This window comes from Gavialis gangeticus, unplaced genomic scaffold (genome assembly GCF_001723915.1).
Source record: "Gavialis gangeticus isolate Ggan-Ray unplaced genomic scaffold, GavGan_comp1, whole genome shotgun sequence".
Taxonomy (NCBI): domain Eukaryota; kingdom Metazoa; phylum Chordata; order Crocodylia; family Gavialidae; genus Gavialis; species Gavialis gangeticus.
In genome coordinates, this window is record NW_017729011.1 from 13,357,668 (window position 1) to 13,377,703 (window position 20,036).

The 20,036-nt window shown below is 41.1% G+C and overlaps 1 long non-coding RNA gene across 1 annotated transcript; it reads right to left on the reverse strand.

Annotated features, from left to right (window-relative positions):
• Positions 1 to 15,703: 15,703 nt before the first annotated feature.
• LOC109293124 lies at positions 15,704 to 20,020 on the reverse strand. The gene is made up of 3 exons (XR_002096254.1): positions 19,866 to 20,020; positions 19,213 to 19,216; positions 15,704 to 15,714 (listed from the first exon to the last, which is right to left on the reverse strand). It is a non-coding gene; the product is annotated as an uncharacterized LOC109293124 (long non-coding RNA).
• Positions 20,021 to 20,036: the final 16 nt, after the last annotated feature.

The window sequence follows — 20,036 nt, forward strand, 5'->3', positions numbered from 1 at the left end:
TTTTTTTTTTTTTTTTTTTTTGGCAGATGTTGGGCACCAAGACAGCTCTTAACTAAAAAGAAATGTTTTGTAACTTAATGGTAGGGGCTCTCATGAGATCTGGAGCCAGGACAGCATTATATTCATCTCATCTGCATCCGAAGTGTACTCACAAGGCATGTCATTTCTTTCCAAATCAGTCAAAGATGAACTTAAGACCATGTAACTGAGGCCTGGCCTATCCTACATACATGCTGCTAAGCCAGGACTTTGTTTCTTCAGTGAAGGAAGAAAGGGCTACATGCATGGAAGTTAAGTGACAGAGGTGCAAACCATCTCTTCTTCTGCTTAAACTGCCAAATACAAACACCTATGACATCAACTTCAATAGGAACAGTTCATGGTTACCAGATGCCTTAAATATACAGTAGTTAAAAAAGGCACATACCTGTCTGTAAGAACTATATTACCATTCCCTTCCCCTTTGTATAATGTTACTAACATTGGGTAAACAGAGACATGGTGAAAAGCTACATGTATGGGAAACTTTGTATAGAATCCTACATACTAACTGGTGGCAAAGTTAAAATCTTGCTTCCTTATCTTTTTCTTATGAAACTATTTTTTTGTGTAATTATAGAAGCATCTTGAAGCTCAGGATTTCAGAGATGCTGGAGAGATCAATGAGGTAAAGACTTCTCACTATAGCTCAAGAAGCATACATTTAATCCCCACTCTGGACTCATGCCAAAGGCAGACACACCAGTTGACCTAGAGATTAGGTAGTACCTGGTTATGCAGGCTGGGGAATCAAAAGTGGCCAGATACCACTTGCTTGTGTGCAACTGGCTACTGAAATTGGTGCATCTTAACTACATTAAATTGGCATGGACATTTAACTCTGACCTTTTGCAGAGATCAGGGAATTAATAAGGATAAAGGCTTCTATAACGTGTGCAAGCATTATGCCATTTTAACAGATAGAAGAAACTGAAGTACTAGTAAAATAAGGCCAAAACATTCATATACAGCTTCAGAATGTGTTTTCTTGAGCCTAAGGACTTCACTGGGGGGGGGGGGGAGAAATCAATCCCAAACTGGGGAACCCACATTGAGACCTGAACATTTGAACTTAAAAGACTTGACTGAAGTTACATACAGAGGAGGGAACAGAATTCACATCTTCTGACTCTCTGCATTTTAACCATTAACCTATTTCGCTTTGTGACAAAGAAACATGAGCTAGCCACAGACAAAGTACTTTGCCTGATTGGAAAAGAAAATACTCTGCCTAGCTACAGACACTGCATTCAGCCTGCGCATTTGTCTGATATCATTACATTTACTTTTTAAAAATACATTGCTGCAAGGAGGAGAACATGGCTTTCCAAGCTCTTTCCCTCAACGGGTCTTGAGTGCTTGAAACATCCATGAATGCCACAGATTCAGTTACACTAAATCTTTAACTCCTGGGTGCTTGGAGCCAAGAAAAGAACAATGATTTTGTATCCAGTAAAAGGGAAGCATGTTATGTGCCTGTTCAGCTTGGTTTGTGTTAAAAGATTGGGTACCAGATATGGCCTCAGCCCTAGTGTATCTCTGCTCCCACTGAAGTCAATGGAAATTTTGCCAATGACTTCACTACGGAGAAAATGAGGCCAAGGCAGATTGATTTCTATGCCAAAGGCAGATTTTTAAATGTATCTTATTACAAAAGTGTAGACAAACTGAAGACTGACCTATGCCAAAAATGCTATTTCGAAGCTTCAGCTTTGGGTCTGAGCTCTGAAGCACAGGTTCCACCCTGCTAAAGTGAAAATATACAATATTTGCAGAGTTCCTACCGCCACACACCAAACAGATCCACCCCCACTTTCAAACGGTGTTCCTCTATAAGCAGCTTGCGGTGATAGCACTGATTTTCTGTGCAAAGTTCTCTTTACATCTTAATTATTCTGTGCTGGAAGTTCAAGGTTCTGGCATTGACCTAAAAAGTCCTCAGTCCTTTGAAACCTAGAAAGACTCTCCTTTCTTCCTGGTCATTGTCACTAAAGTTACATGATACGCTCATGCTAAGAGGCTCAATTCCAATAAAACAATTAATCATACAAGTAATGTCACCACAACTGAGGGATGGTACTAAGGTTAGGAGTATTTAGCTCAGAATACAGGAGAGCAGTGTTCAGTTGCCTCTGTTACAGGCTGCCTAGTTCAGACCTGAAGCACCTTCACATCCAGGTCAGAAGTTTTTCTGTGTGGAAAGTAAATAAGTTTATGCTAAACCCTAGATAAGAGCCTGGGTTGACTGAGGTTTGAAGACATTCACTTGATTGCCCTTATGTTTAGTGTAGCTAAAAAAAAAAAAAAAGAAGAAGAAAGGGGAGGGGGTTAACTAGTCTTAGCCATCCCTCTATAAAATTTTAGTGGAGGGAAGATGCAGGAAGCTTTTTACCATGGAGCATGGAAGAGAGGTTAACACCATGTACCCCCCTGGGGTTTGATTTCACCTAGTTCCAGTACAGTAACAACTACATGCATCTCCACTGGGACTTTACAGTCAGATAGCAAATGAGTGCTAGTTGCTTTATTGTGAAAGCACATCTTCTGTAGCAGTGCAGATATAACTTAAGGTCTTTAAGCTAAATTTAACCTTGGTATAAGTGAAGACCACCCCTACTAAGAGTTGCATTTAATTCAGTTTTACAATAACCTACCAGCATGTCAAAATTACAAAGGTTTTATCTAAACTAGATTTACAACACATCTTAGCTAATGTGGTTGAAAACCACCCTTTACCTAGTAAAGATACGGCCACTGTTACAGCATCAGTACAAAGATCTAAAAGGATAGAGAATCTAAATGCAATAAATGTAAATATGCCATTAACACACAGTTAAATATGAAAACAGCAACTGCTTCTTTCACCAATACAATGTAAAAGTTGAGACTCAGAAAGAGGGTCATTTTCTATCCTGAAAGGAACACCTATTCTTTATGATTGCTGCCATTGTCAGCGTGCCACTCTGGAATAAGGCCCTCAACTTTCACTGTAATGCAAATATACTGTCCAGGTTCTCTCTAAAGGAACCTGAGCAGCTTCTCAAAATATTATAACAACTCTCAGGTCTAGACACGGGCTCAAGATACGAGATTCTGAACACCCCTAAAAAAAAATAATCAGGAATTACTTAATCCAGAGACTTGTTTCAGTGCACTGTAAATATGAGGGCCATCTGCAAAAATCCAACATAGATCAAGATTATCATTCCAGTGCCTCCTGAAATTCAAAGGCATTGTCATTCATATGATTCATTGAGGACTGCCTCTTCCTAGGATACTAGCAAATTCCCTGGACTAAATTCATAGCCACATGCAACTCTGCTGAAGGGAGTTATGAGATTTGATCTGCAGGCCTGTTACTTGTCGAAAAGGGTTTTAAGGAACTGTATCTTAATCTTGTGAACACTTCTAAGATTAGCCACAAACCACCCCACTTCCTCCGAGACTGCCCAAGGCCTAGCTGCTCCCCACTGCATCACGTCTTTCCCAAGACAAAGTGGGTAAACCAAACCAAGGGACACTTTCTGGCTTCACTTACACCCTTATGTAACAGAGAACCCCACCAGTGTGCCCATCAACCTTTCTTTAGTTGTCTACCATACAGTATTTCTACTTGATCCAACTCTTGTTTTTGAGATGAGAGCCTCAATAAGCCTTAACTGCTTTCTGCAAACGTAGGTAAGATGAGCAGAAAAATAATGACTCTGTTGCATAGTCCCTTTAAGCAATTTCAAAACTACTGCTGAAATGCTTAACGTAAGCTGACACCCCAGCTGTACTGGCACCCTCTGTGGTTTTGCACAGAATGAAGAGTCTCCCTACCTGCAAAGGGATTTTTAAAAACTGAATTTGTAAACATTTTTTCTTCTTCATGACCATAACATTTCTTCCTTCGTTTTGAAATCTGCTTTTTTAGAAGCCTTGGAAAAATCAGGAACAAGAATACTTATCCTCCCTAATCTAACAGAGGAAAACAAAGCAGAGAGGAGTCGGGGTGTCAATGTCTTCACTGAAGGAAGAAAGGTATAGATTCTTTAACAAAGGTTTTATCCAAACGATCAACTAATCACTGAACTTTTTCAGAAAAAAAGACGTTTTAAAAAACTTTTCAAAACATTTCTTCCCATGTCATTTAACCAACTTTCACTCCTGGGTCCTAGGATGCCATCATTTCAATAAGTCCCTATTTCTCAGTGACTTTTCCAACCTAGAGATTTTTTTCTAATATAATAAAACATAAAATTAAACCGGGGGGGAAAAATCATTTTTGTCCATCATAAGAAAACACAAAGACTATGGGAAGCTCCCTCTGCCTTCCCTTAAAAAAAATGCTTATCTCTCTGTGGGGAAAAAAGAAAGGGGGGAGGGAGGGTAAAAGGCAGTCTTGATTATCTAATGCTTTATCTACTCATATTATTTTCATATTTGTGGATTTCCATCTTCAAGTTTAAGAAAGACATTTTGTCTTGTTGCTCAATGATTGGTATTACAATAATACAAATTCCACTGTGTAGTACAGAGATACCAAGAGGCATGAATCATCAGAAACAGATTCAAGCAGGTTTTGCCATTCTGGTCTGGTTTGAAGGACATGATGACATAATGCTATTGGCTAATTTGGATGTAACCTTGCCAGACAAAAGGAAAGTTATAAAATGCTGGCAACAGAGACCCGCTTCCTTGGGACATGTGATGATCTAGGACATTGAAAGGAAAATGCCTTTCAAATTGGGGGAAAGAAAGCTTCCATAGGTTTTCCCAAAAGTAGCCATAGTCATTGATATCAACCAGAAATTTATTCCAAACTCTTACAACTGTCCTTCTCTTTTTGATAATTGAATGAAATACCTACTTTTTTTATCTGGAAACAATGGCACTAAATAGTTGGTGCTGTTAGATGACACCAACTACTGGTCAGTTCTTCTGGGAGAAACTGGGCTCTCAAAAAGGGGACTGGTATACTTCAGTATAAATCCTGGGAGCACCACAGGAAGCAGGAAGACATGATGCATTTAGTAGGCGTGGTTGTACTACACAATCCCTTCGTAATTGCTGTGGATGGGAGGGTGTAAACAAAGGAAGAATTTAGCCCTAAGTACTTGAACTACAGTTTCAGCCAAACATCACTTCTCATTTGTATTCTAAATCGCTGCTGATGCCTCTCTGCATTCCTTTTACCTTTGTTGTTAAAAACCGGAGCCATGCACCAGATTAATGACTTCAATCAGGATTACATAACAGCTCCCACAGTCTCTCCTTAATCTGTGTATTGCCACTGATGCTGATTGATTGATGTTGCAATGATGTTCAATTTTGGGTTGGTGGCTCCCCCAACAATGAATTATTACTTACATTTATCTACACAAAGATTTCACCTCCAGAAAGAGAATGTTTTCATTAAGCAAGCAAATTCAGCAACCTCAACCTCCAACTTTCCAATTTAAAGTCTGGATAAAATCCCTAAGACCTTCCCAATATAAACCAAGCTTTCAGTTTGTGTGTTCTGTTTCCCCCTTGCACAAAATGGTAAAATAGCCAAGCAAACAAACGTCAGGTCTCCACAAAACAGCCCTTGCCAAGAGACAGAGTACTTAAAAATGTAAAGGTGCAAGAAGGAGAAACCAGAGCAATGATGAAGCATTTTTTTTCTGACTGCACTCTAGCAGACAAGCTCCTACAACGCAATACTCTTTGTACACGTAGTCTCCTGCCAAGGTTAAGAATGCAAGTGGCCGGAAGGCAGAAGACTGGACCCAGGACTTCTTCATGATCAATGTATTGCTACTATATGCTCAGTGTTGATTTCCTGGATTATCTTTTGGATGGAAGAGATTCAAAGCCCTCTCTTATACTTTTCTTTACTGTTTGTAGTGCCACTGCTTAAGAAATGTGTCCACCAATAAGTTAAGCTATTTTCACACAACAATTGACTCAGTAGAGAAAAGAAGAGTTCAAAGACCTTACACTGCACCCATCTCAAGTCGCATTCTAAGCAGCCCAGCAAGAAGTACTGCACTGCGGGCAATTTTAAACAAACACTGTCAACTCCATACCTTTAAATCTACCAAATCATTTTTGGCTTGTACCCGTGTATGTAGGGCAGAGATGCACGACTGTTCATTGCACCATCCATTCTGCCTGCTTACTCTACTTTTCTTTACTGCACTGTAATGCAACTTGAATCAATCCTACATTTTTAAACCACAGCAAATTTTACTCTGAGATACCAGGATTTTCCATTAGTTCCAGAGATACAGGGCTCCAAATCAGCATTCACTTTGTTTTAAATATGAATCTGCACATTTTTGTATTATGGGGCATTCAGAGGGCTCAAAGGGCATTAAAACAGACACTGGGCTAAGCTCTCTTTTTGGTTTTGTTCATTCAACCACATTAAAGTAAATGGGTCAGATGCAAGCATAGTACATGTAGGTACCATGCTGCTGAAGTACCAGTGTAACAGACTAGAATTTGGCCCTTGAACTCCAAAATATTATGCCTCCTGGTGTTTTACTGAACCTTAGTCAATCAAACTGAAAAACGGATGCCTTGCATCCCCCTCAGTTTAAAAGGACCAAATCATCAGCTGATACAAATCAGCACTGCATCATGAGGACAGTTGTCCAGATGTCATTGCTAGTGTCTCCCTTGAAGTCAATGGGATAGAGCAGGGGCGGACAATTATTTTGGGTGGAGGGCCGCTTACTGAGTTTTGGCAAGCCATCAAGGGCTGCATGACAGGCAGCCAGGGGCAGCTAAATATTTATTTTCTAAATTTTTTAGGGGCCCCACAGGCCGGATAGAATTGCCTGGTGGGCCGCATCCGGCCCTCGGGCCGCATTTTGCCCACCCCTAGGATACAGCCTTGCTCGGCAGGAATTAAAATAGCTCTGCTGAAGTACCCTGCATGCACTACGCACAGACAAAAATGGTCCCAAGCAGGACAGTGCAGTATCAGGCACAAAAAAAATTTAGGACTCACAAAGGCTAAAGTGCTAACGGCAAAGGTGCTTCCATGCTAAAACCGCAGGCAAACTTTTTAAGTGAGAAAGCAGTTAAGTATAAAATCAGACAGCCTAATTTTGAGATACGCCACTAGGGAGTGGCACTACCAGTCTCAGTGCCATTCCCATTGAATCCAATGACTCAGCCATCGGGATTATTCATACATAATTCTATGGTGTCCATCACCACAGACCTGCAAGCTTTATAAATGCAAATGAATTCAGGAGAGTACTGCTCTCAATTTACAGAGAGAAACCAAGGCCCAGAGAGATCTTTAGGTGCTCTGTTCCTTTGAAAACCGAACTAAAATGGTAGAAATCTATGGGCACTGTTGATACTTAATACGGTTCTTGAAAAAAAATAAAAATCACACCCTATAGAGTGACATCCAATAATACACAGTAAAAACAGAGGCTCTTTAAGGCAGCAACCACCCTCTGTCTTGCATGTGGATGCTGCACCTCACACGAAGGAGCTCTAATCTTTGATGGGAGCCTCTAGGCACTACCACAACAAAAATAATAAAGGGCTAGGAATGAAACCTGCTTCCCCTGACACCCAGACCAGCGCTCTAATGGCAGGATTATTCTTCCTCTCTAATTGGGCCTGAAGCTTGGTTGTTATGTAGGGAAGCCAGCTCCATGGATTCATTTATCAGTCTGTCCCTTAAAAGTATTTTGGTCACCAGCTTATTTTCATTTTAAATGGATTAGCCTCACACAAAAGAATCTCCTGAAAAGAAACAACCGAGATGGGAAAAGAAATAGACATTCCAACTGCAGAGCTTCAGTGATAATTAATGTCAAAGCCACATTGTTGACAACTTATAGTAAACTTCTAGGAGGAAAATTCTCTGTAAAACAGTTAAGTCCAGACAAATGTTCGTCATTCATTACAGGGAGCCAGCCTTGGATTTCTCAACAGTACTCACAAGCTAATGGAAGTATGTTAATAATAATAATACATATTATGCAGTGAGTTTAAGCCCTGTGTGTCCTGTTTGCCCTTGAAGGCAGAAACTCTATAGGCAGGTGTTCGGTGTGTTTGCCTCTCTGATAACAGGTATTCAGTTTTCTACGTCAGTTAACTCTACCTCACAGCAAAACTCGCTGGAAAATTTAGCTCCGCCCGCAGTGGGACCAGCTGGAAAACAAATGACATTCATACTGCATAACTCAATGATACGCTGACTGCACAGTAGCCTGATATTAATGCACAGTAGCATTGCGTGGCAAAAACCACGATGCAATGTTACAGCACAGTAGTATTAGGCTACTGCCCAGTAGCATCACAGAAAAGGCATTCACCAGTGCTACTGTGCAGTAACTCAGGTTACTTGTTTATACAAGCACTAAATTAATGTGCAGTAACCACTGCACAGTAGCGTCTTATGTAGATGCAGCCACGCTTTAGTTGGTATTATGTCTATGTATGCTCCACATACGAGCCTGCTACAAGCTTCCAGCTAGGGGGCAACTCCCCTTGCACAAAAGGCTTAGAAAAAGGCCATATTTCTTGGCCCTAGAAATCTGAAGTTCAATCTCAAGTATGGAACAAGATGACAGTTGTTATATCCCCAGCACTGAAAAGCAATGGGGTTAAAGCAGGAAGTCTTTATTGAAGCTAATTAGAAACTGAATAACTAAAAGCAGAAAGACCAGAGAAAACCAACAAAGAACAGGAAGTCCACAGAAAGTAAAGACAAGCAGCCCAATGCAGGACTCCCCACAAAAGCAAAACAATCTCTGGAAGAAATTCTGCTCCCAGGTCTTGTCCACGCTAGGGGTTTGCCCAAATTATAGCCATCAGCGCAGCCTCCAACATAGACAGGCAAAACCACTATTTGCACTGAAGAAAGCTACTATGATATCAAGTAGGTGCTTCAATTGTACAGACTACATAATTCCTGGTCTGCACAGTGACTGTCTTGAGGTCAAATCCCCAAGGTGGAGGCTCCAGTTACACTGATATAACCTGCAGTGACTTCAGTGAGAATTTTACCTAACAGTGCTTGAAGCAGGGAAAAGCCACAAAGAAAGGAAAATGCCAGATCAAGAATGTGAGAAAATCAGAGCAAAAGGGGCTGCTATAAATAGAACAGAAACCTCTAGGGAATATGGTATATCAGGACAAAGAAAGAAAGAATCCAGCCTAGACAAGAACGAACAGGTATGCACACTCTGATTTAACTGATGCATTTTTTGTTTATCAATGAGACAGCATCAATTACAAATTAAACTTTCTTCACTTGATATTCTGGAGCCAAAATTTAATTTTGCCTCACTGCCCCAGCCTTCTTGATGATAAATTGCAGGGGAGGAGGTTTTGCAAAAATCAAAACATCTTATACAATCTTTTGTGTTACATTTCACTGATTGTAGGTCCCAGCCCCAGCACTGCACCGTAGTCTTCACTGGCTCTGGTGGGGTGCAAGCATGGATTTTAGAAGCTGTAAACATGGGCAGCCAGGGTCTTGAACTGGCTCTAGTGCAGTCCCAGGGTGGGGACCGACAATCAGCTGATGGTCAATGCCAGTAGCTGAACACTGTGGTGTGGTGCAGGGACAGTCAGCAAAACAAAACATCTTATACAATCTTGTCTTCTATTATGCAGTGCACTCTCTTCTGCTTCCCAACACACGGAAACAACAAAATATCACTAATGGCAAGCAAAGGTACGGAGAGAAGCTGGCAACCGTTTTGTCAATTACTTATGCACCGTGGAAGCTCACTGCATTTTGGAGGAACAGCTTCTCGAGTTTAGAAACCGACCATCCAAAAAGTCTTCTCCAATTCTATATAACCTATTTTGATGCAGTTAAAAAAAAATAATCTGCCCTATTCCCCCTTCTGCCTCCCTCCCCCACAAGGCCATCTTTACAGTGTTTATCTGCACTACAAGTCCGCATCTCGGGCACAGAGAGCCAGTAAAAGCATTATTTTATGTTTTCTTTGTTCGTGGTGACAAAAGGTGATAATTAGAGCTGTTCAAAAAATGCAGTGTCTGTCCCACAGGACTCTGACATCTGCTTTCATCACAAACTGGGGAAGGAAGGTCACAACACTAGATGTTTTCTTATAACAGAAAGTTCTAAACATTTTTTTAATTTCTGACTGCAAAAAACATTTAGTTTAGATTTTTCTTCAATAGAAAACTGAATTAAAAAAAAAAAAACAAAAAACAAATCTTTTCCTAAAACTGGCCCTAGTGTGCAGTGCCTATCCATTCCAGTCCCTACACCACACCACAATGTTCAGCTACTGGCACTGACCATCACCTGATTCTCAGTCCCAACCCTGGGACTGCACTGGAGCCAGTTCAAGACCCTGGCTGCCCATGTCTGCAGCTCCAAAAATCCATGTTTGCACCATGGCAGAGCCAATCAAGACTTTGGTGCAGTGCCAAGACAGGGACCAACAATCAGTGACCTGGAGATCACATTAGAGATCATAGTAAATCTTACTATACGACTACTCAGAATATGTTTTGCTTAGATAGCAGTAAGCATTATGGTGTTGTAATAAAAGTTAGAACATCTTCTAGAGTGCCCCACACAACAAGGCCCTAAGCTGCATAGTTCCTTACAACAATGCAAATGCAAGTATTGGACCAGTTTAACCCATTTATCTGAAGCCTGCTGCAGTTCTCACACGGAACCTCCAAGTAAAATTTAAAAAAAAACCCCAAAAAACATTATTGTCTGTTCGCAGGGGTGAAATCCCCTAGGGGAATGCAACAGCCTTTGCTGGCACTAGAAGATGCAATTTGCACCTGATGTATGAGTGTGTTGGGAAGGAGATCTGGCCCATTACTAAGTTAAGCAGCTTGCCTGGGGAAACAGAGAACATCAGCTACAGGACTGAGACTGATATAGGGCTTGGATTCCCCAACTCACTAGTATAACATCATCATCCCAGAAAATGATAAATGTTACCACATCCTAGAGTACTGATAATAATTATTTGTTCAGAAATATCAGAGTGCTGAAGAATACCACAACGTGAGCAACGTTTGTGCTTGTCACCTAAAATGTAAGTGAGCGACAGGAAATACTTTGTTGCCACATTTTTTCTGAAAGGGTTTTAAGTCCATTTTCGCATTTAGAAACTGCCTCTAAACAACAGAATCACTGTGAAAACACTTGGCCATTTCCAATCCACTTGGAATCTGAAGGGGATTCCCAAGTCCTGAGCTGAGTGCAAAATAAAGGCAGGGATCTAAAGGCTGCATTACAAATTGTGGTCACAGAGAACAACTAAAATATATTTATTTTTGGAGCACGGAAGATCTTATGACTTAGGTGGTGTCCTCAGGATGAGTCACTGCCTAACTATGGCAAGTACAGACATTGCTGAGATACTTGCCACACAAAGTTGTTTCCTTAGTATCCACTAACTTCGATTTTTAAATGTTGGGCTATTGAAGACAATAATTGCATCCCCTGATTTAGATTAGTTTCCCTTTTTCTCCCTAGGAACTACTGAAGTTGTCCTCCCAGTCTTGCAGTGTCTGCTAAGAACTCGCTCAGTGTTATGCATGCAACTAATTTATGACAAAATATCCTGTTATTGTAGTTACGTAACCATCCTTTCCACTCCAAACTCTTTCCTTGTTTGTCACAGTGACCTGCCATGTTTAGGAGACAAATTATACAACATGGTTGTCTGCAATAGCAGGGTCTGGACTTGAGCATCCAGGGAGTCCCTTCCACCCTGTTTTGTGTTTGACATTGTGGGCTCTTCAGGGCTCTTATTTTCACCAGTTTAGTACTTGGCACAATGGGTTCTCAACTTGGTTGAAACCTCTACTGACAGAATTTCTGTTTCTTTTGCTCTGTAATCTACTACTGAATGTAGGTGTCAGGTCATTAAGTGGTAGAAGAGGTGCTGATGCTCTACTTGCTGCACTGGGTAGAAAAGGGGGACTGTTGTTTTGTTCTGTTTGCATAGTCTAACACTGTGCCAGAGGCTCCTTCCTAAACACTACCACAACAATAATCACTCTCAAAATAACATCAGCTTTTCTAACACAGGTTCATATCATATCATTCTACAATAAATTCTGCAATTGGAAGGTTGAGAGGGGGGCTTGGTAAACTCTACCACTCCACCTGAAGTCATCCTCTGAGAAGGTAGACTATAACTGGCTGTGGAAAGGATGGGAGAGAAATCACTGTACCCAGCTGTAAGGGTTCTGGAGTAGCCAGAAGGGGGCCAGTCCTTCTCAGCTGATACCCAGAAACCTTTTCCCTCAACAAACACCACTCCACCTTTATTCCCCATATGCAGAGAGAAGACAATGCATATCAAAAATAAGTGCTGCTTCTAAACCCTGCCTGACAATCTCAGAGGAAATAACGGCAAGAATGCAGAGAAGGTTTGACCCCTCCACCCAGCAGCTCTCTTCAGCATGCTAGAGCCCCAACTCCACAGGGCAGCTTCCCAGACTCTGGGCAATAGTGGAGAATATACCATGTACGGCAACCACCCTTCCATCTTCCTATCCTTTTTACACACATCTTCCCTCCCCTGGGAGATACTGATGTTGCACAGGACCCTATCTTGCTTCACACAGATGGGCAATAATCCTTAGTAACATGGATTATGGAAGTAGTGGAAGGCTCACAATTTAAGACCTTCAAATCTAGACTAGACAAAGATGCATAAAAAGATGCTACAGGAAATTGCCGTACACTTGAAAAGGGAATCATTAGATAACCTAATAGGTTATTTTCTCTTCTATATATTCTGTGAATCTAGCAACAAATATGCTGTACATTCATGGTCGGCGTAATGCTGCTGCTGGCTTCTCAATTGTTACCAATAAAACATAAATGCATCATGTGTTAATGGCAGTGACAAAGTGACCCTGAAAGGAAAGGATGTATAGAAATTGAAACAGTGTAAGAAAATATATATGATCCTTAGACATGGTTTTCATAAGCAACTTAATGCAGGAATGCAGCATGGTTTAATCATTTAGCACAAATCACATAGTAAAACTAGTACATTAAAAATACATGCAGCATTAATCAGCTACTCAGAATTATATGCCATCATTTCCATAAATAATATAGGATCAAAGCTGTCTTAGCAGCATTATCAGTTAATAAAGACAGCCAGTCACTCAGAATACAGTAAAGCTGCCTGAAAACTGACATGGTGTAATTTATGAGGAAAGGAATGAAGTAGATTCTGTTGGAAGTAGTGTGACTAGTTAAACAGGTAAAGGTTATAGACAGCCTATTGATTACATAAAAGAGATGCAGCAAAAGAAACGGAAAGGATTCTTGCAAGTTTCTAAAATGACACATTAACTACATTTACATCTTATTTAGTAATAATAGTTATGCAAAGCAGGGTGGAAGTGGGAGGAAAGGGTACCCTTGAGGAAAAAGCCATCCTTATATGTACAGATTCTCTCCTGTTTCAGAGCTTTGCTACATCTCTGGCTGTGGCAGAAGTAGCAGCTGCAGTCCCAGAATATAACAGCTGTCTTATTGATTTGGATAGGAAAATGTTTGGAAGAAATTCACCCCCCAAATGTTAGAATGGGCTCTAATCATGCCTGGCAGTGTTGTTGTGAGGTGAATAAGTGACAGTGTTGTTGCGAGGTGAATAAGTGAATATAACAATATCCATCTTATTGGCAAGATTAAAAAAAACATGGAGAAATTAAGAATATGCTCTTGTTTCTTTTACAGTCTATGGCAAAATCCCATTGATTTCAGATGTGAACAGCAACAGCCCTAATTAACTTGTACAGGTCACAGACCAAGTGAGCAGCAGAACCAGAAATACAATCCCAGGTTCCTGGCTCCAGGTCATAGACTGCTCTGTCCACAAGACCACATTCCCCTCACAACTGTGTATAGCTCCACCCAAGCATAATATTTGACCACCTCACACTCTCTAGTGGGTTTATCTTCACAAAGCCCCTGCACAGTAGGAAAATGCTATTATCCCATTTCAGAGCTGTGCAGTTGAGACAAAGAAAGGCTAAGAGACCTCCCAAGATCATGCAGGAAGCCTGTGGCAGAGTAAAGAACTCACCCCATGCTTTCCAGGTCCCAGAGGAGCACTCCAATTACTAAATCATCCTTCCTCCCTTGTCTTGAGAGAGAGACCTTGGTACAGTTGTTTTTGTTATGAGAAACACGATTAACAATGCACCCTGAAAGCAAGGAACTGGGAGGCAGTCAGATCTACTCTAAGAAAATGTGAACATCTAGTCAATGTTAAGGATGAGTACAAATGATTTGGAAACTCTTAAGGGACTCGACAAAAAAGGTTAAAGTTCCTCAGTGAAAGACTGTGGAGCCAGCCCACTGTTTTATTTTTAACATTTTAACTATAAAAACTTAAGATATTTGACCTGCCATGGTTGGATGTTCTTCTCTTGGATTGTTTATATGGATACAGGAAAAATGAATTACAAATACTAACTGATCAACATAGTGATTCCTATTCCAGGTTGAATGCTGGTTTGTATTATGTACAAAAATGTTGCAGAGATTTTCCAGGGAACAGCATTCATCTCTCTAACTTACTCTGAACTGGTTACAATTTACAAGACAAATTTAAAATTCAAATAGCAAGCACTTAGAATATACTTATTCTGAGTAGCATGGGGCCAAACTCAGATTTGTTGTCAGTTTATCCAGCTCCAGTGAGGTTGTGCCCACTATCTCTGCTCTGAAATAGGACCCATCTAGTGTGTAAGCAACAGAGAAGACCAATTCTGAATCCAGCTCTGCAGTTTGTTCTTGGGTAAACAGCCCCCCGGATCTCAAGGATGCTTTTCCTGTGAGCCAGGCTTGCAAGATTAGATCCTTCAAAAACATTCTGCAATATTTTACATGCTGCTAACAGAGTGGAATTTTGTATGGTAACATCCGGAAGTGCATCAACCAGAAAAAGAATTCATTCATTAAACAATGGGCTAGTTTTGGAAAGATAAGTACTCCTAGGCAGATTAGTGCTATGACAACATGTTTAGATGGTCTGTTCTTTGCAGGCAGTTATGTATGATCAAAAAACCCCAGCTGCCAAACATCTACCTCCATTGTTATGCTTGGTGAAAACAAAGACGACGGATTGTCAAAGATCCCTTGTTACTCACCCATAGGGTCTTGTTCAGATCGTGTCTTGGGCCATGGTCAGGGAACACCAGCTTGAAACTTCCCAGCGTGTGTAAGCAGACAAAGAAGGGGCAGAACAGGGAAGGGAGAGAAAAGAGTCCTGGCCAGAAGCACAGTGTGGGAAGCAAAGGGTAAATTCACAGGAGCAGAGAAGAACTAAAAACAAAACCAGTCCATAATTTTCTGATGAAACAAAAAAAATGTTGATTTGTTGACCTAAACTGGTTCCTTAGCCCCCCAACATCTGTTTTGGCAACCTTTCGCCAACTCCAAAGCTAAGTTCTGAGAAAGCCCTGCCTGGATTTCAGATAGATCTGCTGCAAAGCCAGGCTCTCAGGCCTTGGGCAGTCCACTAACTTATCTGCTTAAGGCCAAAGGAATACCAGGAGCTTCCTGCATTTGCTCAAGGATATTGGCATTCTTAGTATTAACAGTAAAGCAGACAAGAATGTCATCTTCACTGAGATGGTCCAAGCACTTTCAATTCACTGAAGATTTAAAGAACATTTGGTTTTGGACCAAAACCAAAACTAAAACCTTCCTGCAGCCTGGAAGCCTGGGTTATCAATTGGCTCTAATCAAGCCTTCAAAGCACAGCTGGTTCTCCAGCCTGCTCCTGGGGTGCTACAGCTCAGCATAGCTCCCTCAGGCAGGGCAGATGGCAAGGCTCCAATCTACTCCTCAGGTAGTAAAATATACGGAAGTCTCCAACAATCATTGGGGGTAACACTGTGCTCCCACCCTTTTCTTCATACCGAATGATGCCTTACTAAACAAGTAACCCCTGCTGGATTCAATGGATGTTCAGCATGAACCAGGGTGGCAAAAATCAAAGAGTGTGTGACGTTCCGGGCACTCTGAAGCTAGTCAGAGCCTTTGCTACAATCTCATTAATAAACCAGATGAAGTCTCTGTTGCAATCTAATTTATGCAAGGCAATTCAGCTCCTTTAAACTGTTTAAGTATTTTTTTTTGCCATAGGTAAGCAGAAAGAACAATCCCCTCCAATAACACAGTCCCAAAAGAAATACCTACTCTTGGCAGGCAGCATGGAAATGAGTTTATTTCTATTGATAAAAGATGTTTGCCACTTGCAAGATCCTTGCTCCTTCTTATGAAAACTATGGAAGCATTTCCTGTCCATCCTCTGGCATTAATGTTTCAATTCTGTAATCAGCAGAATTAGTATTCTGCGTGTTTGCAGGCTCTGGACCTGGTACAAAGTTTAATGGATGGCTTTGGATCAGGCCCTGTATTCCTCTCAGGCAACACTGGTATTTACTTTATGCATTGCCTCATGGGAATGAGACGGTGGACAATACCTCCGTACTCTTTTGTGGTGGTTTCCCCAGTCTTCTAGTCTGTGCACTAGTGGTCAGGGAGCAGTCTTCATTGGGCCATTAATACCTTTGGCTAAGCAGATAAGCAAGAAATAGGCATGGAATAAAAAGTCTTTGATCTGCCTTCTCCCTGTCAACAAGGAATTCTACTGATTCAGAAGAGGAAGTTACCTGCTATCAGAATGAACCAATGGCAGGCTGCTTCACTCTGGCAAGGGGGATGGGAGACAAATAAGGAACTGTGACACCAAAACGCCGTCTATGCTGCAGTCAGAGGTAGGGTTTGAAGCATATTCAGACGCTGCTGAACAAGCTTTGATCTAGGTAGCTCAGGTACCAACAGCAGTGAGGTGCTGGCTGCAGAGGTTATGATGCAGGCTGTACAAGCCCCCAAGGGACCATCATAAAAGATTGGGCTTGGAGGGACTTCTTACTACCTCTTCCTGCTTCAGCTAAGTCAATCAGCCCTTTGGGAAGCTATTCTCTGGTGACTGAGATTTTATTATAGTCACCAACATTGAGGAGAAAATGTGCTGCTTTCTTTTCTAATCACAATTGGTGGAGAGGGGTCTGGCATAGATTTTTTCAAGATTAGCCCCTCTGAGGAGGGTAGTGGGTGGGGTACAGGTATAGGGATAGATGCGCAGTCGCATGGTGCGAACTGTGTAACATTTTTTTTAGTGTGCTTCGAGCCGCCAAGTGAACCACAAGGGCCACTTGGCAGTGTTGGCGATGGAGTTACACACACAGAGTATATTATTTTATTTTTTTTTCAAACCAAACAAAATGCATTTTCTTTTCACCAAAATTATCTCAGAGATGTCAGGTTTCTTCATACTAGCTTCAAATTTCAGCTACTGGAATAGTAAGGGCCAAATCCTGCCACTTGGTTACACCCAAACTGCTTGCTCATAAGAGAAAAATTCAGCCCTAGGAAATTCTGTTTTGTTTTGTTGCAGGAACCAAACAATACAAAGCCCATGACCTAAAAGATCCAAGTACATTTAACATTATCTCAGTCATCAGTGAGGAAGGGGTGGATCCAGAAGACAGGTGAGCCAAATATAGAACAGCCTTTAAAGTCTGGGTGGAAAACCACGTCAGACTATGGAAGGAGTTCAATATTCTACAATACCTCATGACCTAAATTCTAATCTGTATGTGACATTTTCATCCACTTGTAGTGCTTCCTGTAATCAGCATTCAGCTATAGTTACCACTCTACAGTTTCTGAACTACTATAGTCTTTTCCTAGGCTCAGTATGAAACAGTAACTAATTTTCAACCAGGGTACCACAGCATGCTAGGGTGCCTTGAGACTGGAGATTGGCACAGTCTGTTCAAGTGTGCCACAGGGTACCATACAATGTTAGTACTATTAGGTTTACAAACATGACTCACAAGATAAACCCATAAATTTCAATTAGAAATCCACAGCCGTGATCTTTCTGAGTTCCTTGCAACAGAAAAGCTGCTCTATTATTTTTCTGTACTAAAAAAAAAGGCTAAAAACTAAGAGCTGGCATTTTCCAAGGGGTGCCTTGAGCCTATCCAGGGCTGCCTCGAGTCTAAAAAGGTTGAGAACCTCTGGTACAGAGAGGAAAAAAAATAACCATTGGAGCCCCACTGTCAGGCAGTAGGGAGGTTAGCTAGATTTCCAGGAATCACAGGTTGGCCCAGAGGTATGGGCCTTCCATGTAGACCCACAGAGACTCTGGAGGACTCCTTGGGGGTTGTGGAATAGCATCGTGCCCTGTTCTGCAAGATGGGGCAAAACCTAGCCCACTTCAAACCAACTGAGAAGGTAACTCTGCTGTGATTCCCCATGGCTATTGGAAAGAATGGTCCAAGTGGTCAGGACATTTGATTCAGACTTAGGAGACTTCAATTCAACTCTGTTCTGCCACAGGTTTCCTGTATGAACACTGAGCAAGTCATGTACTATACCTCTAATGTGCCTTAGTTCTTTCTACCTGTGCAAAATAGGGAAACTCACAGGGGAGGTAAAGGAGGAAAAGGCAATCAGATACTATGATGAGGGATCCCATAGAAGTACTTTGGCTAAATCATTAAAGCTGCTTTCTGGCTCAGGATTGCCAACTCCTTCTATTCTCAGTCTTGCTGGATATTTTTTTTCCTTCAGGGCCCAGCTCCTGAAATCCTGTGATTATGTCAAAATCTCACCTTTCCCTGTAAGTTCCTATGCTTTCCTGGTCATAGAGGTAAAGTTTGAAAACTAGGCCCCCCTAAGTACTCACAAAAGGAAATCAAATAAAAAAGCCCACCATGCATCACACCTTCAAATCAGGGGATTTTATTTTAAGCGAGAGAGAGAGAGTGTGCGTGTGTCCTGCTTCATGATTTTGGAATTTTTGAGGATTACAGTGCTACCAGTCTGATGCATCTGTGAGCTCAGCCTGGCATATCCTCTCCCTGAATGAGAAGAATATAGGGTCATCACATTTGCTGCTGAAGGCAGCATAATTTTATTTTACTTGAGACCGAGGACACAAGAGTTATGAATTACAACATAAACGTTCACTCCCAGGGCAGTTCCCATTATGTTTTCATGTGCTACAATTGTTCCTTATACCCCACCCTATTCAATTGTAATTCAATTCCTATTTCCTTTTTTTTTTTTAATTCAATCCTACTGACATCTCCTTGAAACCTTGATATCTCAGCAACCACACTGAACCATAGATCCTGAGCTTTCAAACGATACCAAGCTTAAGCTGCATTTCCAGGCGATTAGCAAGAGGCTGGGCCCAAGCCGCCACAACTGCAGTTCCCATAGGGCGTTCTAGGTACCGTTTACATATCATTTCCCAACCTTTGTGTTTAAGATGAATCCCATCAAGCTTTCCCAGACTGCATTTAGCTAAGGTCCCTCTGCCTGTAAGCCCAGCAAGAGAGACCCCAAATTCTAGGAAGCAAAGGGGTGCACTGCTTGGAGATTCATAGATTTTTAAGGCAGAAGAGATCGTTTAGCCTGACCTCCTGTTTCACATAAACAGAGATGCTGGTTTTCCAGAAAATTTTCCAATGCCCTAAATAGTGCATGATCTGATTTAGCATGTTTATTTGACTTATATTTAGAAAATAAAACTAAAAAAGTACCCCCATGTTATTTTTATGTCCCAATAGCAACACGTATTTGAACTGAAATATTTGAATGAAATACAGCACACTTAATGTGGTTTAAATGTTATATTCAAACAAATTCAAAACTGTGTGTGGAAAGAAATTATTTTTATTGGAATACTTGTAAAAATGTAAAGACAATACACAATAGCATATACTTCCCTTAAATTTAAACAAAGAATGTAAGAAAAAAAAACCAAAGGCACTGAAAACTGTTGACACACTAATTTTAGCACACTCAAAGAACTGCCCATGATATGCTGTGGTTGTCCACCCATCTACTTTAACAGAGTTTAACTCTCTTCCACTAAGGTCATCGCTGCACCTCCAGTTTCACTGTCACCATCTGTAGAATCACTTGCATTATT